Source organism: Pongo abelii, chromosome 12 (genome assembly GCF_028885655.2).
Source record: "Pongo abelii isolate AG06213 chromosome 12, NHGRI_mPonAbe1-v2.0_pri, whole genome shotgun sequence".
NCBI lineage: Eukaryota > Metazoa > Chordata > Mammalia > Primates > Hominidae > Pongo > Pongo abelii.
The window spans coordinates 125,982,064-125,997,809 of NC_071997.2; the positions used below are offsets into that span (position 1 = coordinate 125,982,064).

Genomic DNA, 15,746 nt, shown 5'->3' on the forward strand with positions numbered 1-15,746 from the left:
TGGTTCTTGACAAGAGTATCATGACATTTCAATGGGTAAATGATAGTGGTTTTTTTTTTTGTTTTTAACAAATAGTACTGAAAAACTGAATCTAAACACAGACCTTAAACTTTTCACAAAAATTAACGGCAAATGAATCATAGACCTAAATATAACAGCTAAATTTATAAAACTCTTAAGAATAAAACATAAAAGTCAATTTTTATGATCACAGATGAAGAAATGGTTTCTTAAATATGGTGCTAAAAGCTCAAACAAGAAAAAATGGATACACTGTAATTCATCACAGTTCAAAATGTTTGTATGTCAAAAATGCCATCTAGAGAATAAAAAGACAACCTACAGAATGCAAGAGAGCATTTGCAAATCATATATCTGATAAAGGCCTCAGATTCAGAATATATAAAGAATACTTAACAATCCAAAGACAACCCAAATGTAAATATGGGCAAAGGATTTAGACATTTCTCCAAAGAAGATATTCAAATGGCCAATAAGCAAAGAAAAAATGCTCTACATGACTAATCAATTAGGGAAATGCAAATCGAAACTCCAATGAGATGCCACTTCACACCCACTAGGATGGCTAGAATCAAAGGATAGATAATAACAAGTGTAGACAAGAATGTGGAGAAATGTGAACCCTTACACATTGCTGGGGAGAATGTAAAGTGGTGCAGCTGCTTTAGGAAATAGTTTGGCAGCTCCTCAAAGTGTTGAACATAGAGTTGTCATATGGCCCAGCATTTCCACACCTAGGTAAACACCCAAAATGAATGACAATATACCTCCACACAACAACCTATACAGGAATGTTCACAGCTGCATTATTCATAATAGCCAAAAAGTGAAAACGACCCATATGTCCATCAACTAGTGAATGTATAAAAAAAAAAAAAGACTGAGGCAAATCCATGCAATAGATTTGGCCACATAAAGGAATGCAGTACTGATTCACGCTACAGCATGGGTAAATGTTGAAAACATTGTGCCAGATGAGAGAGAGAAGCCAGACACAGAAGGACATATATGAAACCACTCATATGCAAGGTCGAGAACAGAAATCCATAGCGACAGAAAGTGGATCACAGGTTTCCAGAAGCTTGGAAAGTGAGAGAATAAGGAGTGAGTGTGAAGGGATGCAGAGATTTTTGGAGGGTACTGAAAAGACCCTGGAATTAGATAGTGACGTTGGTTACAAAACTCTGTGACTATACTAAAAACCACAGAATGGTGTACTTTAAAACGATGACTTTTATGCTGTGTGAATTCCATTTTAATAAAACTACTATTTAAAAAGAAAGAAAGAGGCCCGGCGCGGTGGCTCACACCTGTAATCCCAGCACTTTGGGAGGCCGAGGCAGGTGGATCACGAGGTCAGGAGTTTGAGACCAGCCTGGCCAACACGGTGAAACCCCATCTCTACTAAAAATACAAAAATTAGCTGGCTGCGGTGGCAGGCATCTGTAATCCCAGCTACATGGGAGGTTGAGGCAGAAGAATCGCTTGAACCCAGGAGGCAGAGGTTGCAGTGAGCCAAGATCGCACTATCGCACTCCAGCCTGGGGGACAAGAGCGAAACTCCATCAAACAAAAAAAAAAAAAAAGAAAAAAGAAAGGGGAGGGGACGGGAGGGGAGGGAGGGGAGGAGAAACATGCCAAGTGGAAAAAATTTTAAAAGACGAAGTCTAGATTACTCCAGGTTTTCCCAAATGTTCTCTTTCTCAGTACAGCTTTTGTTCATCAGGACTGCAACACTATATGTAAACTCTGCTTAACCTTAGGCATTTCTGTTTGGGAAGCAAAGAACAAATTCAACTGCCTCTTTCTCTCTCCCCCTCTGCCTCTGCAGGGCCATCCTAGTTTTCTCAAAGCAGAGAATCAGAGGAGCAGTGTTTCCATCTGACCAGACAGAAGACACAGCCTGGTGGACAGGCCCATATATCTTTTTGGTAGATATTCTCTCGTTACTGCTCCTTTACTAAAATAGCAAGCATTGCCCACATGCAGCCTGAGGATGCTAAATTTTTTGCAACACTCAGGACCAGGCTGCTCAAGCTAAAGCCTTTAATGCTAATGTCTCCGCCAGCCGAGAGCCCTCACCCAGCCTCCAAACATCACCTGGCCATGCACAGAGCAAGCCTCTCCCCTCCAGAAAGCTGTTCCTCCTCAGTCCTGAGCAGCATCTAGACACCCATTCCAGAAAATGGTATCCACTTTGTTGCAAATCTATTCTCTGCCTTTACTTGGCAATGAATTCTGAGCCTTCAAATAAAGACAATATAGTGTCTTTTACTACAGCTTCTGCCATTTTTCCCAGGTAAGAAGAGCCTGTAAACAGAATTATAACCTCCAGCAGGAAGAACAGCTCTCTGCTCAGCTGGTGCACTGGCAAATGAAGCCTTTCCAAGCTACATTATAAAAAGATTTATAAAGAGAGCCTGGCCACAGAGCTTTCTGCCCAGAGGGGTGTGTTGGGAGCCCAGTGTGGCTCCTGGGCTGTTGGCAGGTTGCAAAGCCTCCTGTCCCCACCTGGACAGTGGCCCATGGTCACACAGCTGACTGGCATCCGCATTTTCTCAGCACCGGCAAATGGGCGCTAATGAAGTGCTACAGCATGTCACTTGATTGTCTGTCATCCGTATTTTTAACAGCTTCCAGCCAAGCTGCATGTGTACCCAGGTATCAAGAACTGTTCTTCATACTACTCTGGTTACAAAGCCACACCGGTATTGAGTGGTCAGTCCTTCAATACTCAAGAAGCCCTCACATTTTTAGTACTTGTTTTTATAGAACACCAGGAATGCATGTACTGGGTTTTAGCAGAAACATCTGTAGTAAATGTTCATGCACTCAACCTTTTCTTGCACCCCGACCATGTGCTCAGACAGCACATAGGAGTGATAACAAGGTGAATAAGATGTGGTCTCTGCTGTCAAGGAGCTCAGACTATGTAGGAACCTGTAGACTGCACCTGGCCCTCAGTGACACCACACCGAGGCCCTCAGTGACACACACACACACACACACACACACACACACTACTGTGTGTGACTTGAAAAAAATCTGATATACTGAAGGATAGGATGAGGCTTCTCATTTCCTAACAGTGTGCTTGTCTGGTAATTTCAATACAATTCATTAATTTACACCTTTCTTGGAACACAGATGCTACTTCAAATTATAAACAAAAGACTCAATGGTTCAGAATAACCTGAGAAAGTCAACCTGATGCAAAAACATATATTAAAGACATTATTTTATTCATTTCTTTCTTTCACCAAGTGTGTGTATATCAATATAGAAAAGGATCCTGTTGGTGATTTTTTAAGATTATATAAGATGACTCCTTGTTAAATAAAGGCTCTAAAATAGCAGCAGCTGAAATCACTACAATAAAAAGGCTTATGAGAAAAAAAAGTCAGTGACAACCACTCAAAACCTTTAGATCTTTGCAGTCTGAGTATTTATCTATACGCGCACACACACATGCATCTATAGATGCATGTATAAGTGTGTATATATGCATCTATGTATGCACACGTGTGTACATATGTATCTATATGTGTGTGGGTGTGTGTATATATATGCCATCAGTTAGTGATAAGAGCTACAATAAAATACAACCAGGTAAAGAAAGGACGTGCTATTTTCTTAGTCTTTAAGGCCTCTCTGAAGAGGTGATATTTTAAGTGAGTCTTGGATGAAATGAGCAAGCAGGACATGACAATGTACGGAGAAAGAACATGCTCCACAAACATGCTCACTGCTCCGCACAAGCAATGACAGTGAAGCCCCCCCTACCTTCACTGTTCCCATAGGCCAAGCCGCCCAAGTTCCCTAAAGGAACAGTGAAAGCAGTGAGAAACAGAAACCTGACAGATATTGAAGGTACCTCCCAAAGCATTTGATGGGAGAAAGGAAGGGAGGTAGGGAAGGAGGGAGGGAAAGAAAGAAGTCAAAGACGCTTCCAGACTTTTGTCCTGAACAGTCGTTTGAGCGGTGCTGTCCATGACACGGGTGTCCCTCAGAATCCCTAGGGTAGGTGTGCAGATTGCCGTGCCGACAAGAAGCATGGGCTCGTGGGGGTGGTCTGGTGACACAAAGTGAGAGGCCATCCCATCTACATGCTGTTAACATTAACGCTGAAGGCTAAATGAGCTCACCCGGGCAGGGATGTAGATGGGAAAGACAGCAAAAGAGGCCTGAGGATGGAGCCGTGGGGCCCTCGGATGTCCAAACACAGAGACGCAGCTCAGCGATGAAGAGCGACCAATGAGGGAGGAGGAACGGGGAGCTGCAAGGAGAGGGTGGCGACCTCAGAATGGGATGCTGGATGTCCAGATTTTAGACGAACTGGGTGTTACTGCAGGAATGGGTAGTTAATGTAAGACCAAAGAGGATGACCAAAAGGAGGAGGCCAAAGAAGAAAGTCAGGGATCTAGTTTTGAAATGGCCTGCTATGCAGATGTTGAAATGGCTAAAGTAGTAACAGGAAGGAAGATGAAGATGGTGAATTAGTTGCTAAACTCGTCTATGAATGCAGAGGAGGACAAAAGGAGGGGTTATCTGTAGAAGGCTCAGAGAAGAAGGAAGAGGGATGGTAAAGCCTGATGGCACATGTCTCAAGGGAGCAGGGGATTTTTAGGGAGGAAGAAGGTGCAATGGCCTGGAAGTGGCAATGAGAAGTACAGACAGCATCCACTCCACCTTGACCATGTGGTTTTTTTGTTTTTTCTGAGTGATGACCATGTGACAGTCACTGAACTTGGCGGTGATATGCACAATATTGGCAAAAGCACAGCTACTGTAAAAGAGCTGCATCTTACAGAAGAGGAAACAGGTTAAAATCTTTGCCCAGGTCAGATAGCTGGTCAGTGGCAACCCACGTCCAGCTGCAGAGCTCCTGCTCTTATCCAGGATTCCACAGAGTCTTCTATGCAGATGTCTTTAAATACTTCTAAGTAGTATCTCAGAACAATAGAAGAAAGATGGGTTATTCACTAAACAGTTTTCAGACAAATAGCTATAGGTGGAGAAAAAAAACAGGCTGGGAAAAAAGATTAGGCTGGTTTCCTAACAATGCTAAAAGTAAAACTAAAATTTTACCAGAGGAAAAAAATAACTAAAATATGTATAACCCAGCAGGGAGAAAGGCCTTTAAAGCAAACCTCAGAAATAAGGAAGTGGTAAAATTCTAACTACATAAAAATAATATTTCTATTTGGAAAAAATAACATAAGACAAGTAAAAAGTAAATAACAAAACAGGGAATAATTTTTCTCATTACATGTAGTGAAGAATTAATACTTCTAATTTATAAAAAAAAAATCAATAGAAAACACTGCAATAGAAAAGCAGGTAAAGAATGTGAACAGGTTCACAGAAAGAGAAATACTAGTGGCTGATAAACATTTGAAAAGATGCTGAAACTTATTCCTAATTAAAGACGTGAAGTAAAAAGATACCATATTTCACTTGTCAGATCAGCAATGATGAAAAACCTTCATACTGTTGAGTAAAAACCCAATACCGTTGAATGTGGAGAAGGAGGAACTTTCATCCATTTTTTAGCAGAACAACAATAGATGTCATTTTGGAAAATGACTTGGAAACAGATCAAAACATAAAACACACATAATTCTGACCCACATGTGCTGCCCTAAGTATTTACTCTAGAGATACATTGGCAAAAAAAATTTCATATGTGTGTTAAAACAAAACAAAACAAAAACAAAAAACCCTGGAAGCAATCTTCACAACAGCAAAAACTGAAAATCTATTTACAAACCCATCAATAGAAGAAAAGCTGAATAAATAATACAGCTATATTACTGAAGAATAAGCTGAACCTTAGTTAATATTTCATGTCTTGGCATGAAAAGATATCTAAGATATATCAGCAAAGAAAAAGTCACACTACAAAAATATTTATACACTATGATCCCATTTGTGAACACACACTTAAGTTATATACTCACAATTTTTCTAGAAGAATTAAAATTTAAAAAAAAAAACTGTGGGTAATTGCTTTAGAATAAAGGGAATTTTATTCTCCATTTTTTTCCTTTCAAAGTTTTTTTTTATTCTCTGCATTTATAGCTTTAAATTTTTAGAGGCTAAAGACTTTTGATACAGTACCCATGAGATACTATACACTGAAAGAAAACAATTATTTTTATTTTGCCTCACCAAGGATTGTATCTCATAAGTATAACATATTGCAAGCTCTAAATTAAAATCCCACAAAGAGACAGCATTTCTTTGCATTGCAGCCTCCCTGAAGCAAATCCTTAGAGTAGGCTCTGCTCTGAAATCCACACAGAAATCCAAGTTAGTAGAGGCTCTTCCTTCTCCATATCCTTTCTCCGTCTTCTCCATAATGAAGGAACATTTTAGACTCTGTGCCCACTAGTGATCACAGCAAAATACTGCTCAAGAGAGACCCTCCCACTTACCTACAATTCCTTACACATACGTACATAAAGGGGTTCCAAAAGAATCCCTCCACTTCTCTTCCAGTCTTTTAATTTCCAAGTCTAGGATTGTTTTCTTAGCTGTTGCTGAACTTGCAAGTTAATATTTCAAAAAGCAGTATAGCTCTGTGCAGTTAAGCTTATGCAGCCGCTATAAGTGGAGGTTTTCACATGTGTGGCTTGTTTGAATTTACTATGAATAGAGGTCTTGTCCCGCTTCGATAAAGCACCTCTCTGTTTGCATGCATCGTATACTAATAGTCTGTACACTGGGAAACACAGGGATCCCTTTAGAGTTGCCCTGCAGTGAGTTATTTTGCACTTGTCTTCTCTGGGGGAAAACAAAATACACTCTTCAGCAGTGGAGATATTTGTCAAATTATAGCTATGGAACAAACTCGTTGGTTCATTGGTTATCAATTAATTGAGTATTGTTTAAAATTCTCTTATTGTGATAAAAGGCATTTGGCTAATTCTGCCATCATTCCTGATTCTAAGATATCACTCATAAAAATGAAGCTGAGTCTTAGGCTTAAACTGCTCACAAAGAACCAATTGATTTATCTGACCGGATACCAAATTAGGCACAAAATGAGAAGCTTGTTATAGTAGAGGCATTACCACAGGAAAAAAATAGTTTATTTAGAATGGTGAGATAAAACACACACCAATTTTAAAGAACTTAGAAAGCAATTCCTTTGGCTATGTAATTTTGTAAAGGAATAAGGTAACTTAATATACTAAGGAAAAAAAAATCTCCAAATAGCAATACACAGTATTTTCTATTTTTATAGTGTGTGTAATTGTGAATGGTCTAAATATACCAGTTAAAAGGTACAGATATTCAGGGAGGGTAAAATAGCAAGCGTCAACTACATGTTGCATTGTCCACAGGAAATCTACTTCAAATAGGAAGATTCATGTTAAAAATAAAGGGATGGAAAAAGATATACCATGCTAACACTAATCAAAAGAAAGCTGGACTAGCTATGTTAATTTCAGATAAAGCAGAGTTCAAACCAAGAAAAAAATCATCACAACAAAGCGGGCTATCACAAAATAATAAAGGGATCAATTTTCCAAGATATAACAATGCTAAACATGTAATACCCTACAACAGAGCATCAAAATACGTATGGCAAAACTGACAGAACTGCAGGGAGAAACAGACAAATCCACTACTAATAGCTGTAGACTTTAACACCCCTTTACCAGCAATGGACAAATTCAGCAGGCAGAAAATCAAAAAGAACAGAGTTGAACCGCATAGCACTAACAATCAACTCGATCTACTTGATAAAGAATATTCCATCCAACAATAGCAGAATATGTATTCCTTTAGTTCAAAGGGAAGAAAGAGTCCAGGCCACAAAACACACCTTAAATGTAAAAACAAACAAAAAAAACACAAAAATCATACAAAGTATGCCCTCATATCACAATGGAATTAAACTAGAAATCAGTAAGAGAAAGATAGGTGGAAAATCTCCAAATATCTGGAGAACAAACAGCACACTTCTAGATAACGCAAGAGCCACTGGCATTTTCACCATAAATTTAAAACAAAACCACCACCAAAACAGAAAATTAGAGAAAAAATGGAAATATGGCATTATCTCATCTAGGCTATCTTTACCTGAAAACTAGGGAAAAAAACGACATGGGTCAAACACTTCCATTTTTGTGGACCAGAGGGCAGTCTTTTATGAGCCAATGAAGTTCTCCACAGTGGACTCTGAATGCTGTCAGCAGGCCTGTCCCTCCCCATTCCCAAAACCCAGCTTCCCCCCTGTGTAATTCCAACGGCATTTTGTGGATGTGCATTTTGGACAGGTCTTCAAGGTTTTCCTTTGAAGTTTCATAGGCATGATTTCTTTAATCCTCAGAGGATTCCCACAAAAGAAGTAACCCTGGTACGATTCTCACTTTAGAGATGAATAAAACAGGAACATTTACAGAGAGGTCACAGATCTTTTCACAAATCCAGTGGGGCCTGAAGTCTTGAGCAGGATCCTGTCTCTGTCCCCACAGTCTTGCCTTCTCTGCTCAAGCAGTGACCACAACTGCTGCACAAGGAGATGTTTCTGGACTCTGCCGGTCACACTGTTCCAGTTCTGACATGAACAGTACTCAGTCAGACCTGCAGGTGCATGGTATCAGGTCAGCCTGGCAGGGTGGCCCTTTAGGAGCAATGTGGGTGCTTGCACAGCTTTGTCCAGTTTATTAATAATAGGAGGGTTTCTTCCTTGTTTGACTTCAATCCCATGGCAGCAAAATGTCCACTTATGATATAAGGTGGATTTATTGGTTGAAATATACATAGTTAGACAGGCGCAGTGGCTCATGCCTGTAATCCGAGCACTTTGGGAGGCCGAGGTGGGAGGACTGCTTGAGCTCAAGAATTTGAGACCAGCCTGGGCAACATGGCAAATCCCCACCTCTACAAGAAAATATAAAAATTTTCTGGGTGTGGTGGCACACACCTGTGGTCCCAGCGATTCAGGAGGCTGAGTTGGGAGGATTGCTTGAGCCCCAGAGATCAAAGCTGTAGTGAGCAGAGATTGCACCACTGCACTCCAGCCTGAGTGACAGAGCAAGATCCTGTCTCAAAAAAATAAATTATATGTATATATACACGTATGTAATCATATATCATATATATAGATACATGTATGTGTATCTATATATATTATATAGATACACATAGATATATGTGTGTGTGGTGGGCATGTGTGTGTATATATATGGAGTAATAAAATTTGTGTGGACTGAGGGGGTGACTGAATTTACAATTAATTTTTTACAAAACTAAATTAATTTACTTCACTAAAAATGAAATATAACCACAATTGAAAAATAAAAAATAGAAAAACTGTCACAATTCTTATGAGTTCTGATTCCTCTCCTCAGCACATTTTTCAAGTTTGTACATCAAACTGCACAATTCTGCCTCACCATTGTTTGCGCTTAATATAAACATTTCCCATGCCTACTAACTCCAAAAATCTTATCTAATTAGAGCATGATATTTACTTAGTTATATTTAGATGTTTTCCATTTGGGGCTATTATTCTTTAAAAAACACGAAGAAATACATTTGTGCATCAAGCATTTATTTTTCTCCACATTTAGTATCATTTCTTGGAGCTGGAGTCTCCAAAGTGCAACTGTGCAAAGTAATCATGCCATTGCAAATAAAAATAATGCATCTTTCCTTAAGCCATCCTTTCACCCAGTTTAGGTCTAGAAATTCATTCTTTCTGCCAAGCCAACATGATTTATATTTATTTCCTTCCTGCCACAGGGCCCACTTCATCATATTAGAAAATGCACTTTTTTAGCTACTTTCTCTTAGAATTTTTTTTTTTAAATAACAGTTCCATGCTTAACAAGAAAAACTTTATCCTATCTCCAAAGCTATTTATTATCACGTAATGGTAGTTATATTGTAACTAAATTGACTTCTGCATAAACAGTAGGTGTGGATAACATATAAGTCAATACCAGGTAATATTCAAATATAATTTAAAGTCTTCCAGACTACGATTGTATAAGCTTCCCAATAATTATTTTTATTAGCACCTCAGCTAAGGGTTTTTGCCATTTGAGGTCAGTTTATAGACATGTGTGGTTTTGAAAACCACCACATTGTGGTGTTTCGGTAAAAAGAAAATACAGACCTTCAGGCAGGATCCCAATGTCCTTTATTTAAAATAAAAATATATATATATTGAGTTCAGTGAAAAGTTCCAGACTGAAGTTCAGCATACCACGTCCTGTGCTGGAAATTCAAAATGAGTAACACCCACGTCTTAGCTCCAGGAGCCCAGCTCACTGTACATTCACCCTATAGAAGTGCAACAAATAAATGTCAAACTCTGAGTCTCAACTCCACTGTCAAGGAGAGTTGGGAAGAGATAAAATATGGTGGCGAGGGCAGTATTTAACTCAGGGACATGTGACTTCCACAGGTTTCATCTCTCTTTATGCCAAAAATTGAAAAGTACCCTCATATCAGGTTAAATTCAATTTCTATGTAACTATGCATGGAGTTTCAATCAAGTCAGTAACAGTTAAATTTTGTTGACATAACATGTCATATGTGTTAACATCAATTCTGTTTTTTTTTAATACTCTAGAGCTAATACTTGTTTCCAATTTTTTAAAATATTTCATTTGGCAAAGCTCACAGGCCCTCGGCACCAAGTCTGCTGTGTCTAGGGAGCAAATGGATGCTGACTTCATTCCATGTCACCCCCAAAATGCCAGAGCTGCTCAGGGAACTGACAGGGACTGAAGGGGCCACGCAGAACCCCCAGAAGCGGCAGGAAGAGGATGGGCCAGTTTCTGACCATCACCGAAGGCAGGGTGCCACAGCAGGAGACACTGGGGATGCAGGAAAAAGCAGGTGAGGAGAAAGTTCACGGGGAAGCCCTCGACCACAGAGGGTGTCAGGTGATAGGAGGCCTTGGAGCCAGCCGTGGAGAAAAGGCCAGCGAAAGCCACAGGTTTCAAAGACGCGGAAAAAAATCTGGGGCAACTCTGAAGGCAAGGGCTCAAATGAGGAATGCGCAGTCACCAGAAAGGAAGGGAGGAGCACGGAGGCCGGGACATGCAGGAGGCCAGTGGAGGACAGTGGTACCTGGGCTAGAAGCTGGTGGCCTGGGGGCACGTCTAGTGTTCTAGACATGCGGGCTTGGTCTGGGGTGCAGATGAAGGATGTGCAGAGAAGAGACAGGTATGGGAGAGGCTTCTCTCAACCAGTCTTCACTGGGAATCATATATATGTGCAAGATCCATTGGGTGCCGTCTGCCCTGACCGCTGAAGGCCAGGAGAATGCCAATGGTAAACCCACAGGCAGGTGGTGGACCCAGAGGAGAAATGAAGGGGGCCTGCGGCAATGAACTTGATGCAAAGATGATGGACGTCAGGGTAGATTTTGACAGTAGAGCGTTTTAAGGAAAAATGTTAAATTCATCTAGCCCAAACCGTCCATTTAACACATTTTTTTAAAAAGGCCCAAAAATGTTGGACTATGAATTGAGACTGAACAGAGTTGAGCTGGTTGAACAGTTGAGTCTGAATAATACAGGCTACAGAGAAGGACGTGCCCAAACAGGACAAGTGGGACAAGAGTCTGAACCAACCACAACTAACTTCAAGGCATGTAGGACGTGCCTAGTGACAGTGAAATGGCACAAACCAGGCCCCCAGATGCAGGCGAGAGGCCCTGTCCATGCTGGGATCCCAGAACCTAGGGCAGGTAAGCACTCTAGAAGAGCTGGTCAAAAGGCTGGTAACCTGGAAAGAAACACACTTCTCCAAGGCCCTCCAGATCAGCACTTCAGTCAATGCAAGCCACATACATAATTTTAAATTTTCTGGTAGCCACATTTTATTAAAAAGCATGGGAAATTAGTTTCAGTAATATATTTTATTTAACCCAATATGGCCAAAATATAATCATCTCAACATATAATCCATATAACAATTATGACTGGGTACTTTACATTCTGTTTTTCACATCCAAAACCCACTGACAGCACAGCTCAATTGGGACTGGCCAGAGTTTAAGGGCTCCGGGGCCCCGCAGGGCCAGTGGCTACCACAGAGGACAGCCTGGCTCCAGGTCCTCGCTTCCCCTCCACCTGTCTGCATTCTGTTTTTCCTGCTACACCAGGAAGAAGTCCTGCCTGCCTCCAGAAAGCAGCCCTCATCTGCCAAGCCAGCAGGACACAGCTCAAGGCCCTGATCAGTCGCCTAGGCAGGCACAGACAAGCTGGTCCTCCCGAGGAAAGGCTGGATCCACTGCACATGGCCAGGGACAGAAAAAAAACAAGGTCACTGTCAAGGAAGCAGAGCTGCAGGCCAAAGGGAGAGAGTCCCAGGAGTGATTAAAGTATTAACAGATAAGAAATGCTTCCCTCGGCCAATCAGCAGGCAGAAATTGTGCATTCCTTTCAGGAGGAGCTGCAAACACGTCCTTCTGAGTCTTACTCAGGTTTTCACAGTTGACAGCACAGTACCTGGCCTAGAGCGAAGGCTACACAATATTTATTCAGCATATGAAAAACCCTGCACCTAAAATCCTGTGCTATTTCACAAACAGGAGACGTGAAGAGCAGGCAATCTCACGGGACCAACAGGGCTTCCTATGGGTTCTGGTTGTTTTTACTACAGTGAAACTGGACTCAATAAAGTACCGCAAGTTTAAGAGCTGAATCCCTGCCATGTGGAGTCCAGATGGTAAACTCTCCCTCGTTTCAGAAAGCGCACCCCCCACTCTGCCCCATCCCTTCCTCTCTGCAAGTCCTCACCTTCACTATATAGTCCTCAATGTGTCTTTGAATCCCTGGTACCAAGTAGTTTTTGCCAAATGATGGATAAAAGAACAAAAGTAAATAAATAACAACAACAATAGAAATAAAGAGTAAGATATTCATGAATATTATAGTGAATAGATGTGGTTGTTTCTGGACTCAAATGTCTTTGAAGGGAAAAGATACAGATTCAGTTCAACAAATATTTACTGAGCACCTCCTATGAGAAGCCTGTGGGCCAGGTGCTAGAAGGGTACAAAGACGACCGGGACAGGACTGGGATTCCCGGCCCACAATGCACCCACACCGAACCTATTGATGGAATGCACAGGTGTGCGTAGCCCCACACCTGCAACCTTGAAGGTGCGTGCACAAGGCTCTGGGCCTAATCCATACGGGCTCCTGCTTTGCCAGGAAGAGCAGGTAAGAGAGGGAAAGGCAGTTTATCAAGGCCTAGCACGGCCAACCCCTGCACGGGGCAGTTCTCTCGCATGTGTTATCCGGTCCAGTCCTCCAGGACTTCCTCCCAGGCAGACCCTCATTTTCTCTCCTTCTCCTTCTCCAGGAGCCAGCCACGCAGCCCAGCTCTGGCACTGGGCCCTGAACAGAATCAGCCACCAAACTTTTGGAAAAGCTTGTCGCTTCCTGACAAAAACAGACAGATGCAGCTGACACCAATGCCCCCACCTCTCTCACTGCCTTAAACATAGATGTGCCGCAGCTTGGCCAGCCCTTTGGCATCATGGGGCAAAGGAAAACATGCTGAGGATGGCAGAGGAGAAAGAAGAGAGAACCTGGGCTCTCAGTAACATCCCAAGCCGCTGCACCAGCTCCTGGAAGCAAGCACTTACCTTCAGTGCCTTGCTATTAAGGAAACAGAAAGCTGTTTAAGTCCTTGTTAGCAAGTGCTATGTTGCTGGCCAAACATATGCTAACATATCCAAACACAAACAAACACTATACCTGATACTGGTACACATATATGTGTTGTATCGATGCATGTGTATGTGTGTGTTTGTGTGTGTGTGTGCACATGTGTGTGTGTGTTGAATCATGTCTCCCCCAAAGGATATATTGAACTCCTAACCCCTGATGCTTATGAGTGTGACCTTATTAGAGTGTTTGCAGATGCAATCAAGCGAAGATGGGATCAACAGGGTTGGCCCTAATCCAACATGACTGATGTCCTTGTGAGAAGAGATGCACCCCCAGCGCAGAGACAGAGAGAGAAGACAGCCACATGAAGATGCAGGCAGATATTAGAGAGAATCATCTACCTGTATTCTGCGCCTTGAACCTGCCCTTTACCTGTGGCTTGCCCACATCAGATCCTGAGTTTCCTGCCTGCTTCTATCCTTGGATAAACTGGAACTCTTACTCTCATATCTGGCCACTTTCACCCCTACACATGATAACAAGAAGGAAGTAAAGAGAGCAACTGAGGGGGAAGGAGGAGGACAGAAGCTGAAACACAGATGGTTTCTTAGGGTCTCACGATGGATTAAATAAAGAGATTTCTTTTTCTTTTTCCTAATACACCTGGCCCTATCCACCACTCTGCCAGCCACCAACGACCAGACTGGCTCAGTTTTCAGGGCCTTGAATAGTGCTTCATTGAGACAAGAAGAAGAGAGAAGGACCTGCGATCTGTGAGTGAGATCTGGGAGCATAGAGCCAGCCCCATCCCATCCTCACTAGGGATTACAATCACTTACTTCTGCCAAGTGATTAGAAGGAAATGCAAGTGTTTTAGTAAAGAGAGTTCAGATCTAAGGTGCCAACTCAGAAAGTCTCCTGGAAGCTTTTTGGATGCCACTGCCCTAGACTACAATGCTCTAGTGCATATGCTTCCAAAATTCGCCACGTGGCAATCAGGGTCGCCAGAAAACTCACAGAAGGACCCAGGTGCTTCCTGACATTCTCCATCCATCAAAGAGCCAGCCCCAAGGTCTCTGCAAGCCTGCACCCTTCCCAAAGCAAAGGCTCCCTTGGAGCACACAGCCTGTGTTATGCTTGTGAGCACACAACTGGCACCATAGACCACGGGCACGTAAGTTACTCAGAAAACGGATTCCTCAGAGACAGAGAACGCAGTGAACACGAAGGACGGCTCCTCACACACTTCACAGCACACTTAGCAGCTGCACTTCTTCAACTCCTATACAGGAAGAACCACAAAAATCTCTGGCCCTGGGGCCCTACCTGGCAAGTTCCTCCAAGGCACTGGCAAAAGCATCCCAGTGCTTCATGAGAGTCCCGCACTCGGAAGGGAGATGGAGGCCCCTCCTCTGCTGCTCCTGAGGGTTCATCCAACAGCCCTGTCTCCTCAGCATCCTCCAGAACAAACCCTGCCCGGCCTGGGTCTTTGCCCCGCTCTGGGACACTCAGAGCGCCCCCTTCTCTACACTCCCCAGCTCTCCAAAGCCCACCTATGCTGACTCCCGTTTCCACAATCGCTTCCTCACCAGACTCCCAGGACACGCAGTCAGATGGGCACATTCGGGCGCTTGGTCCTAACCATTCCACATTATGCATCTCCCTTTGCTGGATGAGGAACATCACAGCAAAGGCCACATCATATGCTTTCTGTGCATCACAGAGTGCCTCGGACCCCAGGGCCCCCCAGCAACATGGCCGTGGAAGTCTCGCCAGCTGTTATGCTGGATCTCACTTATGTGGTGTCTACACAACCACGGGACCCAGGATTCTCTCTCTGCATTCCGGGCCACCAGGCTATGTTCTACCATCCTCACTCTTAAACCCAAGCAAATATTCCCACCCGACTTCTCAGATCTTACGGTGTACTGTTCTGTGAACTGAGCTAAAGAGAGAACCCGGTTTGCTCGGATCACGGTGGAATACAGAGTTTACATTCGAATTCCATTTCTTCATTCATAATCTGTTCCAGGCTTCCCTCTTGAACCAGGTTTCTCTATCTTGTATTCAATC

General features: G+C 42.5%; 1 protein-coding gene across 5 annotated transcripts in view; it reads right to left on the bottom strand.

Annotated features, from left to right (window-relative positions):
• The window catches only part of RNF144A (ring finger protein 144A), a 127,091-nt gene that overhangs the window by 104,889 nt on the left and 6,456 nt on the right, over positions 1–15,746 (bottom strand). The window contains exon 1 of one of the 5 annotated variants that reach the window (XM_054548422.2): positions 6,483–6,634. The exons of 3 other annotated variants lie outside the window; for them this stretch is intronic. The gene's annotated coding sequence lies outside the window, so the exon portion shown is untranslated. Of the gene's footprint in view, positions 1–6,458; positions 6,635–15,746 lie in introns of those variants that run through there. One more of the 5 variants, XM_054548423.2, reaches the window with a different exon arrangement.